The sequence below is a fragment of the Sus scrofa genome, chromosome 1, assembly GCF_054392235.1.
Source record: "Sus scrofa isolate SSC_HxYL_T2T_F1_AM1 chromosome 1, Sscrofa_HxYL_maternal_Yorkshire_Landrace_v2.0, whole genome shotgun sequence".
In the NCBI taxonomy this organism is placed as follows: domain Eukaryota; kingdom Metazoa; phylum Chordata; class Mammalia; order Artiodactyla; family Suidae; genus Sus; species Sus scrofa.
This window is the reverse complement of record NC_139383.1, coordinates 199,137,096-199,154,951: the sequence shown is the minus strand read 5'-3', so window position 1 is coordinate 199,154,951 and position 17,856 is coordinate 199,137,096. Positions and strand designations below refer to the sequence as shown.

The 17,856-nt window shown below is 41.5% G+C and overlaps 1 protein-coding gene across 5 annotated transcripts in view; it reads right to left on the bottom strand.

Annotated features, from left to right (window-relative positions):
• Positions 1-5,300, bottom strand: part of DAAM1 (dishevelled associated activator of morphogenesis 1) — a 175,713-nt gene extending 170,413 nt beyond the window's left edge. For 3 of the 5 annotated variants that reach the window (XM_084982494.1, XM_021102686.2, XM_021102694.2), the window contains exon 1: positions 5,202-5,300. The gene's annotated coding sequence lies outside the window, so the exon portion shown is untranslated. Of the gene's footprint in view, positions 1-5,055 lie in introns of all 5 variants that reach the window. The other 2 variants (XM_021102688.2, XM_084982491.1) reach the window with 1 other exon arrangement.
• Positions 5,301-17,856: the final 12,556 nt, after the last annotated feature.

The following is a 17,856-nucleotide window of genomic DNA, read 5'->3' as shown; positions in this document are numbered from 1 at the left end:
TTCCTTGGCACCTATTCACCGAGCTCCTGTAAGCACCACCCAAGGACATGACCCATTGCACTCTCTTTACTATCACACCTTCTCACAAATTCACACTCCTGAAAACCCACAGACAGAATCCAGCTTACTGGATGACAGCTGAATGCTATGAATGCTGCAAATATTGGACAAATGTCTTTTATCCTCTTTCCCTCTCACATCAACCAGCCTGAACAACTTATTCCCAGCCTGAGCTTCACCCCAATGCACGTCCACTCTTCTACCCAAATGGTGCCTCAAGAAGCACTGGCAGCCTGGCAAAGTCTCTAGTCAGGTTTTTGCCTTGGTCTCGCTCCCTCTTCTCCTGTCATACACCTCCTGAGGAAGTTATCTGGACCAAGGACAGTCATGACTGAGAGAAATCTAGAAATATCTGGTTTGGGATAATAGGAACTATATTAAGAATTACAGAGGAAAAAAATCTATGTGGGTGAATATATTCCAAAAGCAAACAGATTACAATTTGACTATTTCAAACATATGGAAGGCCTTTTATATCTCAAGTCACATGCTATACAGGAGTTTTGGTTTATGCTGAGGTGAAACTGCTTGGCAGAAACCTAAGGAAAATTACAACTGCTGACAGGAACTATCAGTGATAAGAATACAGATCTTGGATCTCCAAACATGGTTCTACTTGTTAGTATTGATTCCACAAATATTTATAAAATAGCTACCAATAGCCAAACACTGTTTTAAATGCTGGACAGACAGGGATAGATAAGACAAAGACTCTGCTCTTAAAGACCTTCAGGGAATGGAGAAAATCACACACTTGAATTGTTCAGAGTCAAGAAGTAAACAGAAAATTGAAGGAGATTTCAGTCAGTGCTAAGTTCTATGACAAAAACAGTGAGTGACAACTTCTGCTCTCGTTTCCTCACGGGGATATAACCACCTACTTAAAATGAGATGATGAATGTCAACTACCTGGCACATGGCATCCCCCAGCATTTAGTTGCACATGAATGCACATCCATAGACACTCACAGATGTACACTTTGCTGCTGTAATTGCAATACCTGTGTTAATCCACTTTGGTAGGAAATGAAAGCAGAAGGTAAGCAAAATGTATGCATAATTCAATTATTGTTAATGCAATTAAATTACAAATAACTACTCAAGAATCTATAAAGAGTCAAAACCTAGACAATTCTAAAATAAAAGGATAAATAGAAGTCCAGATACTGAGATCATAGTAGTAGTAGCAGTATGACTAATACTGTAAATACTAATGTGGATGCCTTGCTCACTTTGAAGGATTACCATGAAGAGCCAGGCTATGTTGTCATACAGGTAAGGCTCAGAGGTATTAACCTGATGTCACAGTGTCAGGAGTTGGGTTTATACTCTGAAAACTATAAGATGCTGATGAAAGAAATCAAATATGATACAAACAGATGGAAAGATATATATACAATGATCTTGGATTGGAAAAATCAATACTGTCAAAATGATTATACTACCCAAGGCAATCTACAGATTCAGTGCAATCCCTATCAAATTACCAAGGATGTTTTTCACAGAACTAGAACAAAATATTTTAAAGTTTGTCTGGAAGCACAAAAGACTCAGAATAGCCAAAGCAATCCTGAAAAAGAAAAATGGAGCTGGAGGAATCAGGCTCCCTGGATTCAGACTACACTACAAAGCTACAGTCATCAAAACTGTGTGGTACTGGTACGAAAACAGAAATATACATCAGTGGAACAGGATAGAAAGCCCAGAATTAAACCCACACACCTATAGTCAACTAATCTATGACAAAAGAGGCATGAATATACAATGGACAAAAGACAGTCCCTTCAATAAGTGGTGCTGGGAAAACTGGACAGCTACATCTAAAAGAATGAAATTAGAACACTTCCTAACACCATACACAAACATAAACTCAAAAGGAATTGAAAAGCTAAATATAAGACCAGCTACTATAAAATTCTTAGAGGAAAACACAGGCCGAACCCTCTCTGACATAAACGACAGCAATATCTTCTCAGATCCACCTCCTAGAGTAATGACAATAAAAACAAAAATAAACAAATGGGACCTAATTAAAATTGAGTTTCTGCACAGCAAAGGAAACCCTAAACAAAATGAAAAGACAACCCACAGAATGGGAGAAAATATTTGCAAATGAAGCAACTGACAAGGGATTCATCTCCAAAATTTATAAACACCTTCTGCAGCTCAATACCAAAAAAACAAACAACCCCATCAAAAAAAAATGGCAGAAGATCTAAACAGACAATTCTCCATAGAAGACATATGGATGGCCAAAAACCATGTGAAAAGATGTTCAACATTATTATTAGAGAAACACAAATCAAAACTACTATGAGATTCCACCTTACTCCAGCCAGAATGGCCACCATCAAAAAGTCTAAAGCAATAAATGCTGGACAGGGTGTGGAGAAAGGGGAACCTTATTACACTGTTGATGGGAATGTAAACTGGTGCAGCCACTATGGAAAACAGTATGGACAGTCTGCAAAATCTAAACATAGAACTACCATTTGATCCAGCAATCCCACTCCTGGGCATCTATCCAGAGAAAACAATGACTCAAAAAGATACTGTACTCTGATGTTCACTGCAGCACTACATAGGATAGCCAAGACATGGAAACAACCTAAATGTGCAACGACAGAGGAGTGGATAAAGATGTGGTACATATATACAATGGAATATTACTCAGCCATATAAACGAAAGAAATAATGGCATTTGCAGCAACATGGATGACCTAGAAATTATCATGCTAAGTGAAATTAGTCAGACAGTGAGACACCAACTTCATATGCTATCACTTACATGTGGAATCTAAAAAACAGATACAATGAACTTCTTTACAGAACAGATACTGACTCACAGACTTTGAAAAACTTATGGTTTCCAAAGGAAACTGGTTGGGCGGTGGGGGGATGAGCTGGGAGTCTGGGATGGAAATGTTATAAAACTGGGTTGTGATCACTGCTGTACAACTATAAATGTAATAAAATTCATTAAGTTAAAAAAAAAAGGAGTTCGGTTTAAATTCTCATCTTTAGATTTTTTTGAGAAAAATAAGACAATGAACAACTCCTTCTTAGAGTTAAGATTTTAGACCTAAAATCAGCTTTAGGAAAACTTCTGTGCCCCTCTCCCATTACCAAGACCATGGTCCCTAGAAGCAGAGGGCTCTTCCCAGACAGACTGTGGTAGCCAGTAAGAACAAAGCCTGTGCAGGACCCAGGCTTCCCAGATGCTAAACCTCTCAAGGACCTGCATCCTCTAGGCAGGTTTTTAGATTTCATGAAAACCACAAGGGATGGCAGTGACTTCCAGAACTCAAGGTCAGTTATTATTTGTCCCTAAAACCCTCCTGTGAATTGCATCTAAGGCAAACTGAGGGCCTTCATTAATGACCAGGGAGCTCTTTTCACGTGTAACAGAGAATTCCCTCCTTGAGAACGCTGCCTCCAACACTATTAGGAAAATGCAGGTAGCCTGAAAGGGGGAAAAGATCTTTCGACTGCAATTTTCTGAGTTTGCCTTAGGAAAAGGGCTCTTAATAGTTTTTTTCTGGGGAGGGGGGTTGGAGAGACCAAGTACATGTAGGCGAGAGGGAAAGGGGTCTAAAAACTCTGTCCAAGCTATTTACAAGAGAATGTTCAGAGCCCTGGGCTGAGAAACCGGTGACTAGGAGAGAGCAGCTGGGCCCAGGAAGAGCATCTGACCACACCCACTGGCCACGCCCTCCCAGCTGCCCGCAGAGCCACATCGAATTGAAACAGCAGTGGGAGCAGTTAAGATTCCGACGGCAGGAGTCGCCATGGCAACGGGATTTGTCTTGCAGGCAAACTCCGCTTCAATTCACTAGGTCCTTCTCGAGCCTCAAGAAACTACCAGTTCAACGAGGGCAAAACGGCCACGCGTGGCGTTCTTTCTTGACGCTTTCCTGCGTAGGTGGAGATGGGGGGGTGGGAGATGGGGAACCAGGATTGGAGTGTATTCTATTTCTGGGCCCAGTGAAATATTTCATGGCAGCAAGAGACAGAACACTCCAACCACAGGCTGTGAGCAACTTGAGAACAGAGCCTTTAGCAAAGATTTGATGAATGAGTGAGTAAGGGAAAGAATAAGGGGGCTGGGAAAGGGAAATCCAGAGGACTTCACCGGCCTCGCTCAGGTGCCCGGTCGGAGAGCAAGAGGATCACAAGCATTTGGATTTTCACCACCAGCTGGGAAAACCGATTATCCACCGCTCTTGCCCCACTGCGAGTCTTATCGTTAGATTATTCCACACTCCGCACCGCTTTTCCACCTCCTAGCCCAGCGCTCCAGGCAGACGCTTCGTACCAGCTCAGGTGTTATTTGTCGAGGGAACCATCAGTGCAACGGGCATCAAGATGCCCCCTACCCAGAGGGATGCGAGGCGGGAGTGCTCTGCGGCGCTTGGAAACCAGTCAGCAGGCTGCGCAGCCTCCCCTCGCCGCTGTCCGACAACACCCCTCGCTCTTTCCGCAACGCGGTTTCCCTCTAGTCTCTCGTTTGAGATATTTAGCTCCCAACTTTACCTAAATTACAGTCACTTCATCCCTTTCGAATGAGTCTTGAGATTAGGGTGCCCGGGATGGTAGGGGTTCTGCTGGGATGAGTAAATGAGTCTCTCCTCCTCTGTCGCCACCTCTGAGTCCACCTAGCCTGCCTTGGGATTCTCCCCTCCCGGAGCCTCACCGGGCAGCAGCTCCCGACAGCAGCAATGTCCACAGCACCCAGCTGGGGCCACGACCCCCAGCGCCCCAGCCCCAGGGTGTCAGCAGCAAGGCGGCGAGTGGTACCCCGCCGGCTCTCTTGGCATCTGAGCGCCTCAGAAAGAAAGAAGGGAGGCACCCGCGTCCTCGGGGGCGCCTTTCTCCAGTCTCGCTTTGCTTTGTGCCGCGCTTGCAGCCATTTTCCCAAACCGAGCTTGGCAGCTGGAAGCTGTCTAGGTCCTGTTCCCACCCAGACCCAACCTGAAGGACGGGTTTAATATTTACCTACTGGCCCGGGAGCTCCGGGGAGGCAACGGGAGGGCGCGCCGCGAACCCAGCGCCGGGCCCGAAACAGCGAGCCCAACCCCACGCCACCGCGCGGTGCCACTTAATGAATGAGTGCAGCGAGCGACGCGGCACGTCCCCCTTACCTGAGCAGCCCCAGCATTCTGAAAAGGCGGTTCTGAGCTTCGGGTACAATGGGCTCCCTTAAACAGTTTCCTTCACAGCCGCTCGTAGGTTACCAACTCGCAGGTGACATCACCCTCTCCTCGCCTGATAGGATACAATGTGGCGCCCACTGCGCATGGACTCCCGGGTCGCTTCTGGGAGTTGTAGTTCGTGTTCCACAGGCAGAGCCCGGGTAAGTGCGATACCAGGGTTCTTGGAACTACACTTCCCGACACACTCCCGGCCTCTTCGTCCACGCCCCCTAACCCCGCCCCCGCCTCGACCCGCCCCCCCCCGACCCGCCCTCCAGCCTTGCAGTGTTAGTCCGGGTAGTTCAGAAGCTGAGCTGAGGACGCAGCGGGTTGGGAGCAGGGGTTGCGGGTGGGAGGGGAAGTGGTATCCTTAGGTCGTGCTCTTTGACTTGACCTCCACTCGGCCCCATGCGGGCTCCGAGGAACCAGAGGGGTCCGGGACTAGTGCGCACTAGCCCCGCAGCTCTGAGCAACCTGGTTCCGTTGGCCCCGGCCGAAAAGAGAAGATTAAGCCCTTCACTGCCTCCCCTAGGCGTAGCAACTAATTAATTGGGTTAAACGCAGTCGAGGAATTACCCCACGACCCAGAGGAAGGCGGACGCGGACCCTGAAGGACAGAAATGCCCCTGTGCCCCACTTGGTACAAATCACCTCTCGGTCTTCTCTTTCCTTCTCCCATTTAACGGAGTCAGGGTGACCAACCAGATCTCTGGGAACAGCTTAGTCGCCTGAGCCGACAGAATAACCTAGGGTGTCGCTAATCAAAATGCTGTGCAACAGACTAGATAGTCGCCTCAACCCTCCGTCTGGGAGCCTGCTGCTGCTGCAGAGATAATACTATCGCGCAGCCATGCTTTTGTTCTTCCCTGCAGCAGACTTCCCGCTCGCTCATGGCTCCCAGGAAGACAACATCCTTGCCTAAAGTTTTAATAAATAAATATACGTATACATGTACTTTTAAATACACAACACTCTCAACTTGCATACCTTTCTCTTCAAATTTTTTAATGACCTAAGCGAAACAACATCATGCTGTTCAAGAACTGCTGTGATACTAATACACCTAAGTGTTTATTTAAAGATAAGATGTGCAGCAGAATTCTGAACCTTCAATAAAATTTTATTTTTAATATGTAAAAATTTGCCTTGGAACTTTTCATTATTCAATGAATATCAAACATTATAAAAAATTAACACTGGTAAATCTCTTGATGTGTTTCTAAATGAAAAAAAAAATCTTTACGTCTAGTTATTCCAGTTGTAAAGGTAAATTATAATGGCATTCGATGTCGTAATCACATATAAGGATCAGCTCACACCCTTATTTCTACAAGCAAAATCTCTAGAGACTACCTCTCATGAAAAGAAAGTTCACAATTAAGATTTCAAACAACTCTCCACCTAATTGTTGGTGAAAGTCTTCTTATTTCTCATATCATCCTGCAACAATAACTGGGGTTCAAGAGAAAAATATTCATGGATCTAGTTGAAGATCTCAGGAAAGAAGGAAAGGCTTTGTTTGCTGAGAGGGATTTTACTACTGAATTCTGCTTTTTCTTTTAACAAGCCAATTCCTTATAGCCCAGACACATTTTTCTCCACTGAGGGAAGATAACTTTGAATGTTGCTCTCCTGTTCTGAGCTATTCCATCCATTTCAAATATTGTCTTAAGTGGAACCTAGACAATACAAATGTTCCATTGGCCAACAGATCAAGAGTACAATCAGTGATATTCTAGCTAATGGGTAGACTTAATGCATTGCAGTTCATTGTGGGAAAAGATTCAGAAAGAAACTTGACCTGGGGTGAATCTAAAAGCTCTTCCAGTTCTGTAACTTTGTAGAGCTTTTAGAGGGAAATACAATCAGTGCGCCTGAAATGTATTGAGTCCAATTGGATGTGGAGATTCTTTATAAGTCAGGATTTAGACTTACAGATAAAAGTATATTATATTATTGTGGTACACTCTGAGGAGTAAGTTTATAGAATAAATCACCTTAGAGCAAGTTCTCTTGAGTCTTCAGTAATGAAGGAGAGGATGAAGTCTGCCTAAAGAAAAAATTCCATTCTCTGTAGCAATTAATATTATAGGGATGTGCCATGTTACATGTCCATATATAAAGGACATCATACACAATAGATAACAAGCACAGAAATGAGCAGATGTACACATGTGAAGCTGTTCTTCCTACTAAATAGATATAAATATAGATAATAAATATTGAAAGATAGGCATCGTTTGGAAGCATTTTGCTATGTGCGATGGATTTGAGCTTATCCCTGCACACTATTTTCATTGGTAACCAGGAGAAACAAAGATGGCTCTTCAGCACCAGAAATGCAGTCTGTGGTCCTGGGACTAGAGGAAGCTTAACAACATCTATGGAGACTGAAGGGAACACACTTCTCTCCCTCCCTCTCTCCCTCTCTCTCTCTCTCTCTCTCTCTCTCTCTCTCTCTCTCTCTCTCTCACACACACACACACACACACACACACACACACACACACACATTCACAGACATTTATTGTGTGTGTATTTCTTTTTCCGTGACTACATAGTCTCATAAACAATTGAAAACACTGTTCGGCTTATAATTTCGAAGGATTTCTTTACTTTTTTCTTTTCTTTTTAAAGGACAGCTGCTGTTCTAGAATGATCTGATGAAAGGTCTTGTCTAGTCCCATAATCATTTCCTATTAATTAGGAGCCCATGGGACCACTGGAAATAGATTTAATTGACCATCTACACGTGGAGGAAGGGGAAAGGCACCATGGGATATTTGGCTGATCTTTCAAAATAATACCTCTCAGTTCTGATTACAAGGCTTTAGTCTAGATGTTGAGCTTTAGATAAGGGAGGAAATGAGATATCAACAGAGAAAGAACTTTTTAAGTCTGTAGCCTTGCATGTGTTTTCACACAATAGCTTGGTGTTTTGCAACAACTGAGGTTGTGTGCTGAGGCCAGGTTTGAGATCATGCCCTTTTCCCACTTCCCAGCAATATCACTCTGCTTGTTCCATGTTGGTTATTCTCTCTAAGCTTCAGTTTCCTTCTTTTTCAAATGGAGCTAACAATAAACCTACTTCACAAAGTTATTGAGGACTAAATTAGATGAGACATATAAAAACACTTTTCAAATTGAAAGTAATTATACCAATGCTGGTTCTTGTTATTATTTGCAGCCCCCTCCTCTGAAGATTACCTCAGAAATGTCAGCCCTGATTATGGAACAAGTTGATAAAAACCTAGTGAAATTTTAAAAAATCTTAATCTTAAGAGATGATTAGAAATGATACGGTGTGCATGCATTACCTCAGTAATTAGAAAGTTGGCAAAATGTTCTTTGAACAAAATGAAAACTCCAAATTAAACAGTGCTACTCCTTGGCTGGATTTCAGATCCATATCTTGTTCTTCCACAGCCCCAGGCTGTCCTTGGTCTCCCACATCACCTCCCCCAAGCTTCTGGGGCTGGAGAGTCACAGCTAGGAGACTGGAGGCAGGAGGAAGGCAGAAGCCAGGGTATTTCTACACCTCCACAGGGTATGTCAGCCACATTTTCCCTGTTGGACTAGTTCATCGTGGTTCCAGCTTCTTCCAGGTCACCTTGGCCTCTGTGAATGCCATCTTCTCCCTTTGTCCCTCCAGCCTAGGGGTGGAGGTAGCTTCCTGCTGTTGCTAATCTCTTGTATATTTGTCTTCTCAGACCTTCTATCATCCATGTGACCTGTTCCTGTACTATATTTGTTTTAAATACTTAGAATTTTTGTTGTTGTTGTTGTTTTGTCTTCACGGTGGAACACTTAACTAATATACTCATGTCAGTTCAAGGTCTTTTGGGGCAGGCAACAGAAGCTTTCTATGGTCAGTTTATGCAAAATAATAAAAGTGCTAAAATTTCTTCAAAAGATTCAACAACCAAGGCTCCACCTAAGAGCAGGAGTCAGACCAGCTCTAGGAACCTAAACAGTAGTGGGTTTTGGACCTTCTCTCCAGAGCATTGCTCTAATGCATTGCCCAGTCTCTGTGTGTCTTTGTTTCAAATTTCAAATTCCTAAAAGAAACTGATTGTACTATCTCAGAGTGACTATCCCTGACTTAATGATCTATAGCAGTGATTCCTCAAGGATGGGCCCCAGATCAGCAGCATTAATATCACCTGAAAACTTGTTAGAAATGCAAATGCTTGAGCCCCACGCACAGACCTGCTGGAAACAAAACTTTAGGGCTGGGTCCCACAATCTGGGTTTTAACCAGTCCTCAAGCTTATTCGGATATTCATGAAAGTTTTCAAACCACTTGTCTATGGCAAAGATTACAAGATCATGTGGCTCAGACAGGATCTCTTGGGACCTATCCTTGTGTATCTGGGAGTCTTCTCAGAGAGGAAAAAGTGTTGTGAACTTGGCAGTTACCCCTAAGAAGTGTCAGGTAAAACTGGTACATCTGTCAGGATCTTAACTGTAAAAATTGGTTCTTCCTCTGAGGGAAAGGACTTCATAGCATTCTGAACCAACTACATTAATTCAGTCACTGCAAAGGCATTTGGAAAAGCTTCATGTCACTGTGTTTAATTGAGAACTCAGAAAAACTGAAAAACCAGCACTGAGGCAGGACAAGGGAGATGGAATCTTGTAGGAATCTAAGGACAGTAATGTCCGGCCACAGTAACAGAGGATGTGAAAAGAGCTCCAACCACTCAAAACTCTCTCCAGACCAGTTGCATCTGAACAGTGCCTGAGAATTCAGAAACAGAAATTCTTCTTTGACTCCTTTAGCTACAGTCCCTGTATCAGCTTATTTACAGCTGGCTTTCTCTTAGCCCATCTATAAGCCCTGTACTTTTCAATTCTGTAGCCACTGGCCCCCTGTTGCTATTTAAGTTTAAATTAATTAAAATTAAGTAAAATGTAACACTCAGTTCCTCAGTCACAATAGCCACATTTCAAGCCATGAAGCCATATGAGGCTAGGGGACATCACATTGGACATCTCAGAAATAGAGTATTCTTGTCATTTCAGAAAGTTCTATAGTGCCTCCCTAAACTTTACCTCATGAACTTTCAGATCTTGTCATGCTGAAACCCACCTTCCCCCCACCACTCTATTTTTTCTGGGTCAAATTCCAGAGAAAAGGAAAGAATGAAAAAGAGAGGAAGAGAGAGAAAAAAGAATTTAATTGTTTCAGTTCACCATGTTAAGCCAAATCATAACATAGATCACTAGCCATTATGAAAAAGGCACATAGCCCAACACAAAAATGGCCAAAAATGGGAGTTCCCATTGTGGATCAGCAGTTAATGAACCTGACTAGCATCCATGAGGACACAGGTTCCATCCCTGGCCTTGCTCATTGGGTTAAGGATCCAGCATTGTCATGAGCTGTGGTGTAGGTTGTAGATGTGGCTCGGATCCTGTGTTGCTGTGGCTGTGGTCTGGGAACCTCCTTATGTTGTGGGTGTGGCCCTAAAAAGCAAAAAAAAAAAAAAAAAAAGCAAAAAAAAAAGGCCAAAAATCTTGAATAGGCACTACATACAACCACACTCTCCCCCGTATCCAGATAGTCAATAAACATATGAAAAGATACACAAATTAATTAGTCATCAGAGACATACAAATAAAGGTCACAATGGAATGATACTACACACTTACCAGACCAGTTAAAATTAAAATGACTACCTATATTAAGGATCAGCAAAGATGAGAAGAATCCTACACTGCCAATGAAAGTATAAATTTGTATAACTGCTTTGGAAAACTCTTTATTAACATTCACTAAGAGTGAACATACACATACTTTATATCGCCCAGCAATCCACTCTTAGAAAAAAAAAAAAAAAAGCAGATTTGTGTGTATACATATGCTCACCAAAAGACACTTTTTTTTTTTTTTTTTTGGTTTGGTTGGTTTTTGTTTTTTTGTTTGTTTGTTTTTGTCTTTTTTAGGGCTGCCCCTGTGGCATATGGAAGTTCCCAGGCTAAGGGTCAAATGGGAGCTGTACTGCTAGACTATACCACAGCCACAGCAATATGGAATCTGAGCTGAGTCTGCAGCCTATACCACAGTGCACGGCAATGCTAGATCCTTAACCCACTGTGCAAGGCCAGGGTTCAAACCTGCATCCTCATGAATACTAATTGGATTCATTTCCACTGAGCCATGATGGGAACTCCCAAAAGACACATATTTGAATGTTCACAGCTATGCTATGGTTGCCAGGCAATATTTGGGATATACTTATACTAAAAATAATTTTTGTTGTTTGTCTGAAATTCAGCTTTAACTGAGAGGTCTGTATTTTTATTTTTTAAATCTGGCAACCCTATTATAGCCACCAATGAGAAACGAAAAAATTGTTTATCAAAAGTAAAATGCATAAATAAATTGCAGCACGGACACATAATTAATACTGTATAACCAGAGTTAGCAAACTTTTTCTGCAAAGGGTTATGCAGTAAATTTTTTAGGCTTGTGGACTATATGATCTTTGTTACAACTACACAACTCTGCCATTGCAGCATAAAATCAGCCACAGCTGTAAATGAATTAACATGGCTGTATTTCAATAAAACTTTATTTACAAAAACACTTAGCTTGACTATAGAAAATAGTTTTATAGGCTATCCCGCAATGAGAATGAACAAGTCATGTCTACATGTAGGACTATGAATGGATCTCATAAAAATAACATTGAGTAAAAGAGTGTATATTGTATGATGACATTTACATAAAATTCAAGGTCAAGTACAACTAACAGTGGTTTTAGAAAATAATAGTACATTCAGGGGATAGTAATAGAAAAGAACATGAAGAAAGTCTCTGGGGAGTTGGTATTCTTCAAATTACGAATGTTTCATTTTGTGAAAATTCATCATGCCATACACTTATTTGTGTGCTTTTATGTATGTACATTACATGAAAATAAAATATGTGTATAAATTAAAATTTAGGCCAGTTTATCTCAACATCATGACCATAAGAAATTATTTTATGAATTCTGGTACCCAAGTTTTTTATAATAATCCTAATTGAAACAGACATTCATGGGAGTTCCCCTTGTGGTGCAGTGAAAACCAATCCGACTAGTATCCATGAGGATGTGGGTTCAATCCCTGGCCTTCCCCAGTGGGTTAAGAATCAGGCGTTGCCATGAGCTGTGGTATAGGTTGCAGAATCGGCTCAGATCCTGCGTTGCTGTGGCTGTGGTATAGGCTAGCAGCTGTGGCTATGATTTGACCCCTAGCCTAGTAACTTCCACAGGCCTATGCCACAAGTGTGGCCCTAAAAAGCAAAAAAACCTAACAAACAACCAAAAAACCCCACCAGGAATTCATGTTATTTATAGAGAATATTTATAGAAAATATTGATCCTTAAGGTGGTAAAAATCTCTCCTAAGTTTACAAACCAGTGGAATATATTAGAATTTCTCTCCACAGCTCTTCTTCTCTTTCAAACTCAGGATCATTTTATTTTATAATTGGCTTATTTTATTTAAAAATATACCTTGAGGAGTTCCCAGTGTGGCACAGCAGAAAGAAATCTAAGAACCATGGGGTTGCGGGTTCAATCCCTGGCTTCGCTCAGTGGGTTAAGGATCTGGCGTTGCTGTGAGCTGTAGTGTAGGTCGCAGATGCAGCTGGGATCCCATGTTACTGTGGCTGTGGTGTAGGCTGGTGGCTACAGCTCCAATTAGACCCCTTAGCCTGGGAACCTCCATATGCTGAGAGTGTGGCCCTAAAAAGACAAAAGACAAAAAAAATAAAAACATAAAACATACATATACCTTGAGAATTTTCTATGTCATTGGTTTTTTTAAATGTTTTACATGTAAAGGTTGCATTTTAAGGACTGCATGATGTTTTATCATGTGAAAGTAACTAATTTTTTATTTAATTACCTATTATAGAATATGTCATTTTGCAGCTGCATGCAAAGCAATGAAATTAGAACACAATCTCACACCATGCACAAAAACAAACTCAAAATGGCTGAAAGACTTAAATATATGACAGGACACCATCAAACTCCTAGAAGAAAACATAGGCAAAACACTCTCTGACATCAACATCATGAATATTTTCTCAGGGCAGTCTCCCAAAGCAATAGAAATTAGAGCAAAAATAAACCCATGGGACCTAATCAAACTGAAAAGCTTTTGCACAGCAAAGGAAACCAAAAAGAAAACAAAAAGACAACTTACAGAATGGGAGAAAATAGCTTCAAATGATGCAACCGACAAGGGCTTCATCTCTAGAATGTATAAAAAACTTATACAACCCAACAGCAAAAAAGCCAATCAATCAATGGAAAAATGGGCAAAAGACCTGAATAGACATTTTTCCAAGGAAGATATACAGATGGCTAACAAGCACGTGAAAACATGCTCAACATCCCTGATTATTAGAAAAATGCAAATCAAAACTACCATGAGATACCACCTCACACCAGTCAGAATGGCCATCATTCATAAATCCACAAATAACAAGTGCTGGAGGGGCTGTGGAGAAAAGGGAACCCTCCTGCACTGCTGGTGGGAATGTCAACTGGTACAGCCACTATGGAGAACAGTTTGGAAATACCTTAGAAATCTATACATAGAACTTCCATATGACCCCGCAATCCCACTCTTGGGCATCTATCCGGACAAAACTCTACTTAGAAGAGACACGTGCACCCGCATGTTCATTGCAGCCCTATTCACAATAGCCAGGACATGGAAACAACCCAAATGTCCATCAACAGATGATTGGATTAGGAGGATGTGGTATATAGGCACAATGGAATACTACTCAGCCATAAAAAAGAATGACATAATGCCATTCGCAGCAACATGGATGGAACTAGAGAATCTCATACTGAGTGAAATGAGCCAGAAAGACAAAGACAAATACCATATGATATCACTTATATCTGGAATCTAATAGATAGCACAAATGAACATCTCCTCAGAAAAGAAAATCATGGACTTGGAGAAGAGACTTGTGGCTGCCTGATGGGAGGGGGAGGGAGTGGGAGGGATCGGGAGCTTGGGGTTATCAGACACAACTTAGAATAGATTTACAAGGAGATCCTGCTGAATAGCATTGAGAACTTTGTCTAGATACTCATGTTGCAACAGAACAAAGGGTGGGGGGAAAAATGTAATTGTAATGTATACATGTAAGGATAACTTGATCCCCTTGCTGTACAGTGGGGAAAAAAAAAAAGAATATGTCATTTCCAATATTTTGATATTATTGAGAACTCTGATTACACATCCTTGATGTTCAAATGAGCCCATCCATGAGTATATTTTCAGAAGTAGAAATATAGTGTAGGCGGCTATAAAGGCTTTTAGTGCTTTTGATACATAATGACAAATTGACCAGATACTTGTTTTTATTATTTGTAGGTATTATGGTTGGTGTTTCCTATTAACCCCACATGTATCTGGTAAACCCATGAGAGAATTGAATCATGTCCTGAAAGCAGCTGAAACTGAAACAATCTCTAATAATGATAATGGGGTGATTGAAGGAGCCACCATAGGAGCAAAGTTCCAAGGAAAAGGGAAGTATGTCTGTTGTCCACAGTTATCCGGCTTCCACAATGTGCTAGGTATATTCATTTGCTGGGGACATATAACAGAGTACCATGGACTGGGTGGCTTAAACAACAAAAATTTATCGTCTCACAGTTCTAGAGGCTGAAAGTTCAAAATCAAGGTGTGGGAAGAGTTAGTTCCTTCTGAGAATTGTGAGGGGAGGATCTATTCTGGGCTTCTCTCCTCGGCTTGTAAATGGCTATCTTCTCATGTTTCTTCATGTCATCTCTCAAGGTGTGTCTGTCCCTGTGTCTAAATTTCTCCCTTTCTAAAGATAACAGTCACATGTGATGATGAGGTCACTCCAATGACCTCTCTTTAGCTTGATTACCTCTGTAAAGACCCAATTTCCAAACAGGGAAACTTTAAGGTACTAGGGGTTAGAATTTCAACACAAAAACATTTGTTTTGCTTGGGGCAGAGGAAGAGGAGAGGAGGAGAACACAATTCAACCCATAACACTAGGTAAACCCAAATAAGAGAACACTGGCTTTCTTGATCTCAGCACCAGTATTATACACTAGCATATCATAGTCACATAAATTTTAAAGCAGTTGAATATCTGATTAAGAAATATAGATAAGATCAAAAAACCAAAGATAGCAACCTGAAATTTCTCAAGAATAACAGAAATAGAAAAGAAAGAGCACTTTCTGCCTTATATGTAGAAGACTTAACACCAACGTTTTCTAGTTTTGAAGGCTCTCTTGCCTCCAGGTACCCAGTGCTGTCTGTCACTCTTGATCAAAAATTCTCAGATGAAGACCCCATGGATTTTCCATTGGTAAAAATCCTCTGGCCATACATTTTAGACAAACTATCCCAAGTTAGCTTTCAAAATATCCCCTACTGAGGGTGTCATACAAGTTTCATTTTCTTTTTCTCTTTAAACATCACATCTCTGCATGGGCTCTTTAACACTAAAATGGGCAGTTCATGTGTGGCAAAACCTCGTCTACAAGGAAAAGATGGGCTGGGTGTCCCATGGGGAGAAAGAATTCTGTTTACTTTTTTCGGTTTTGTAACTTGCCTCGTTGGAAATTATCCTGGAGATATATTCTTCTTTGTAGCTGAAATATTACAGCTTGTAGGATTTATGTTAAGAGTCTTGTTTCACAGCAGGTTGTGCTAGCTCTTAGGCACTGGATTTGGAGATTAGGCATGACTTTAGTCCTGTATTACATGAGAACCTTGTGATGTGGAATTTCTCATGGAAAGCCACACTCCGATACAATGTGTCATGGCATATTATCTTCGCAAGAGTATTTTCTCTTCACCAAACTGTGATTGTAACCTTTTCTCTGTCGGGTTGTCTGTGCCCTCTCCCTGTGTCTCAAACTCCTAAGATAATATTTGGGGTTGTCAGAAGACTAGCCACCCAGTTAAAGGGGGAAAGGAGATATTGGAATGCTTTATTCTGGCTTTGCTTTCCTGCAAGTGACAGGTTTTCTTCTGTGGGATTTATGTTATTGTTTTAGAAAATTATACTCATTTAAATCCAAACCTAGTTAAAGCAAGTAAAATATGACCCTGTTACTTCTCACTCATGTAGCAATGATTCTGAATAACAGTGTAATATCCCTCATATGCATGTTAACTATGTTGGAAGCTCTTTCACCTCTGACCACAAACCCACTCGATTTTGCAAGTTGAATAGCTTTGAGTAAGGTCAGTGCTAGGATGGGAACCTCCAAAGAAAACCCAGATGTCTCAGAGATGAAAGCAGGATTTTAAGTAAGTTTCATCATGTCCCTAATACAGTAGAGGAAAATCCCTGCAACCATCATTACAGAAAGCCTTTTCATTATGCACTTCTCTGCTTAAAATGTGCAGGTGACGCATCCCCTGGTCAATGCGGATCTACATCAGTGGTGTGTTGGAACCTATGGCACTGCCTCACACACAAAAAAATTCCTGTGACCTTTCAGGAATTTTGTGAGCCAGTTGTTAGTCACAGTTAACAGTAAAAATTAAAGTACATAAAGTTACAGTTAAATAAATTATATTAAAAATAAAGTTGATAAATACTCAGAACTCATCACTTGTTAATTATTACTATATTTTACTATTATCGGATCTTGAGCTTCCACCTGAATCTGAATGGTAGAAACTTCATCATGGTCTCCTGCTACACATTTCTTCCCAACTCTGCATTCACTGACCTCACACTGGTAGCTTGAAATCAGTCACTGTGTAGTTACATTATAGAAACCTGCAAATGCTACAAAGGAGGGCTCCCCTACCTGATCCAGCTGTTGGACACTTACTGGTGTCTTCCTCTCTGCATTTGTCACAGAAGAGAAGAATCCTCCTCTAACCGCTATGCAATGTTCCGTATTTTTTCTCTCCTGATTTCTTCAATCTGCTTGTCGTGTCCTAGAAATAGAGTACATATGTCATTACACTCAACTGGGACAGAAGTGTGGCATCAGGTCCTGAGCTGAGAAGAGCCCAGTTCCTGATTGGGTTTAGGGACCTGAGCATTTTTGCTCTGACAGGAAAGAGGCACTTGGCGATAGGGTTAGTAGGGGGTAGTGGTTTTGAACCAGGAAGAGAAGGAAGTCAACTTGGGGCTGTTGTAGGTATCAGAGGGAATGCAAAGAGAATTCTAGAATAACAACACCAGCTCTGACGCTGCATGACTACACAGCAGCTTAGAACAAGGTCATGCATGCTATCTTTAAAAACATTTTTTTTTTTTGTATTTTGTCTTTTTAGAACTGCACCCATGGCATATGCAGGTTCCCAGGCTAGAGGTCTAATTGTAGCTACAGCTACCAGCCTACGCCAGAACCCCAGCAATGTGGGATTTAAGCCACATCTGTGACCTACACAACAGCTCACAGCAAGGCTGGATCCTTAACTCACTGAGGGAGGCCAGGAATTGAACCGCATCCTCATGGATCCTAGTTGGGTTCATTAACCGCTGAGCCATGAAGGGAACTGCAATAAAAATAATCTTAAAAATACAGTGTGGAGAGTTTTTTATGAAATACATTTATTCTTTACTCTGAAA